We start from the raw sequence: 3,541 nt of genomic DNA on the forward strand, positions 1-3,541 counted from the left end.
CCAACCCTTGGCAACCACTGATCTTTTTAGGTTCCATAGTGTTGCCTTCTCTAGAGTGTCATGTAATTGGAATAATACAGTATTCACACTCTGTAAATTTATATGAAACCTGGAAAAGACACATCTATCGTGACAGTAGATCAGGGTTACTAGGGTTTAGAAGCAGGGATATTACAGGGAGGGTGATTGACCGGGAAGAGATACAAGGAATCTTTCAGGATGATGAAAATATTCTACACCTCTTTTTTGTGGTGGCGATCATATGATTGTATACATTTGTCAAAACATAGAAGTGTACCCTTAAAAAACAAAATCATTCATAATTCAGGCATCCAGAGTCTGTCTCGGTAGCATTCCGGTGTGTGGAGTCCTCCTGCATTCTCTAGGGCCCCCAAAGCCTTGTTTGTTCTCTTCAAGTGTAGATAAATTCAGTGGCTTTGCTTGTTAAATGCAGTTACTGCTTTCATTTACTCAAAGACTCATCTGTAGACAGTGAGAGTTATTTCTTACAACTTTGTCTCTGTGGTTTTGTTTTACAATGGAAGTCAACCGAGTTCTTTAGCTTTCTGATACTCCAGTTTTTTGTAAGCCCACTCAGCTGTTTAGCCTGCATTATTGATTTAAGATTTATTGAGATCTGATGCTTTTTTTTTTTTTTTTGAGATGGTGTCTCACTCTGTTGCCCAGGCTGGAGTGCAGTGGTGTGATTTCAGCTCACTGCAACCTCTGCCTCCCAGGTTCAAGCGATTTTCCTCCCTCAGCCTCCTGAATTGCTGGGATTACTGGTGCCTGCCACCATGCCTGACTGATTTTTGTAGTTTTAGTAGAGACAGGGTTTCTCCATGTTGGCCAGGCTGGTCTTGAGTTCCTGACCTCAAATGATCCACCCACCTTGGCCTCCTACAGTCTGGGATTATAGGCATGAGTCACTGTGCCTGACCGAGATCTGATGCTTTTTTTTTTTTTTTTTTTTTTTTTCTGAGATGGAGTCTCACTCTGTCACTCAGGCTGGAGTGCATTGGCACAATCTCAGCTCGCTGCAATCTCTGCCTCCCAGGTTCTAGCAGTTCTCCTGCCTCAGCCTCCTGAGAAGCTGGGATTACAGGCAGGCACCACACCCAGCTAATTTTTGTATTTTTAGTAGAGGTGGGGTTTTACCATGTTGTCCAGGATGCTCTCGAACTCCTGACCTCAAGTGATCCACTTGCATCAGCTTCCCAAAGTGCTGGGATTACAGCCATCATGCCCAGCTTCTATCTGATGCTTATTATTTGTTAATGAGGTAGACTGTTTTTTTCTAGTAAGTAGTCGGTTTGTCAGATTTTAAGTTAACTGTTTAAGAGAATATTAAAATTAGATCATCTTGAGAACTGCTTAGGTTTATTCAAATGTAATTTATATTAGAATCATAGAATGTTAGAAGCAAACTTCTAAGGGTGAATGCTTTAAAGTTCTTTGACTCAGCTGTAAGTCCATTCATTCATTCATTCATTCATTTGAGACCAGGTCTCATTCTGTCACCCAGAGTAAAGGCTGGAGTACAATGGCATGATCATAGCTTACTGTAGCCTTAACATTTTGGGATCAAGTGACCCTCCCACTTTAGTCTCCTTGAGTAGTGAGTAATTGGTGCATGCAACCACGCCTGACTAATTTTTTTTTTTTTTTCACTTTTTGTAGAGATGGAGTCTCACTGGGTTGCCTAAGCTGGTTTTGAACATTATTTATTTTTTATAGCAATTTTGTAAGTGAATTTAGTGATGAGCTGATGTGAGATAGTTGACAGGGTAGTCATCTTGATATGGGGACTAGTCAGAGAGTGGCGATTGTTAAAAATTGGATACCATGGTTTAAATCAAACAGAATATGTAGAGAGAGATTTTATTTAAGTACAACATGGTTGACTGGTCTCATCATCTGCAGTCATTTGAACTAGAGAAACCTGTTCTAGAGTGTTCTTATTTAGATGTTTTTCCTCACCCATCTTGAGTGTTCTTGTTCTGTCTTAGGATATGGTCTACCAGATGACATTGTGATAGAAAAGAGGGGCAAAGGTGACACTTTTGTGGACTGCACAGGTGCTGATATTAAAATCTCAGGCATAAAATTTGTTCAGCACAATGTTGTAGAGGGAATCTTAAGTAAGTATCTGAATGTTTGATGTATTGTTTCTTCTAAGCTTTGAAGGAAAACCGTACTCTCTATGGAAGACAGAATTTAACGAAATGCCACTCGAGTACAGACATACCTTGTTTTGTTCCACTTCACAGATCCTGAGTTTTATACAAATTGAAGGTTGTGGCAACCCTGTTTCCAGCCAGTCTGTTGGGACCATTTTTCTGATAGCATGTGCTCACCTTGTGTCTCTGTGTCACATTTTGGTGACTCTCACAGTATTGTAAGCCTTTTTAAAGCACTATAGATGATATGCTGATCTGTGCCTGGTGATCTTTGATGTTACTACTGTAATTGTTTTGGGGTGCCATGAACTACATCCATATAAGATGGTGAATTTAACTGACAATTGTGTGGGTTCTGACTGTTCCACCAATCAGCCATTCCCCTATCTCTCTCCTTCTGTTTGGACCACTCTATTCCTTGAGACACAGCAATGTTGAAATTAGACCGGCTAATAAACATGAAAGGAAGAGTCACCTGTCTCTCACATTAAATTAAAAAACTAGAAATGTTTAACTAAGTGAAGAAGGCACGTTGAAACCTGAGATAAGCTGAAACCTAGGTCTCTTGTGTCAGTTGGCCAAGTTAAGAATGTGAATGAAAAGTTCATAGAGGAAATTAAAGGCACTACTCTGGTGGACATATAAATGATAAGAAAGTAAAACAACCTTATTGCTGATATGGAGAAAGTTTCTGTAGTCTGGATAGAAGATTAAATCAGTTACCACGTTCCTTTAATCAAAGCCTATTCCAGAGCAAAACCCTAACTTTTTCAATTCTATGAAGGCTGAGAGAGGTGAGGAAGCTGTAGAGGAAGAGTTTGAAGCTAGTAGAGGTTGGTTCATGAGGTTTAAGGAAAGAAGCCATCTCTATAACATAAAAGCACAAGGTGAAGCAGCAAGTGCTGATGAAAATGCTACAGTAAGTTACAGAAGATCTAGCTAAGGTAATTGATGAAGGTGGATACACCAAACAATACATTTTCAGTGTAGATGAAATAACCTTCTATTGGAAGAAGATGCCATCTAGTACTTTTCATAGCTAGAGAGAAGTCAGTGCTTGGCTTCACAACTTCAAAGGACAGACTGACTCGTTAGGAGCGAATGTAACTGGTGACTTTAGGTTGAAGCCAGTGCTCATTTACCATTCAGAAAATCCTAGAGCCCTTAAGAATTATGCCAGATCTACTCTGCCTGTGCCTTAGAAATGGAACAACAGAGCCTGAATGGTAGCACATCTGTTTATAACATGGTTTATTGAATATTTTAGGCCCAATATTGAGACTTGCTACTGAAAACAAAAAGATTCCTTTAAAAATATGATTGCTTATTGACAATGTACCTGGCCATCTGAGAGCTGTGAT

At 39.7% G+C, this 3,541-nt stretch overlaps 1 long non-coding RNA gene across 1 annotated transcript; it reads right to left on the minus strand.

Moving 5' to 3' along the window:
- Nucleotides 1-2,283: 2,283 nt before the first annotated feature.
- LOC116548084 lies at nucleotides 2,284-2,645 on the minus strand. Its single transcript, XR_004267302.1, has 2 exons — nucleotides 2,418-2,645; nucleotides 2,284-2,387 (listed from the first exon to the last, which is right to left on the minus strand). It is a non-coding gene; the product is annotated as an uncharacterized LOC116548084 (long non-coding RNA).
- Nucleotides 2,646-3,541: the final 896 nt, after the last annotated feature.

This window comes from Sapajus apella, unplaced genomic scaffold (genome assembly GCF_009761245.1).
Source record: "Sapajus apella isolate SASKATOON/1434 unplaced genomic scaffold, GSC_monkey_1.0 scaffold6895, whole genome shotgun sequence".
NCBI lineage: Eukaryota > Metazoa > Chordata > Mammalia > Primates > Cebidae > Sapajus > Sapajus apella.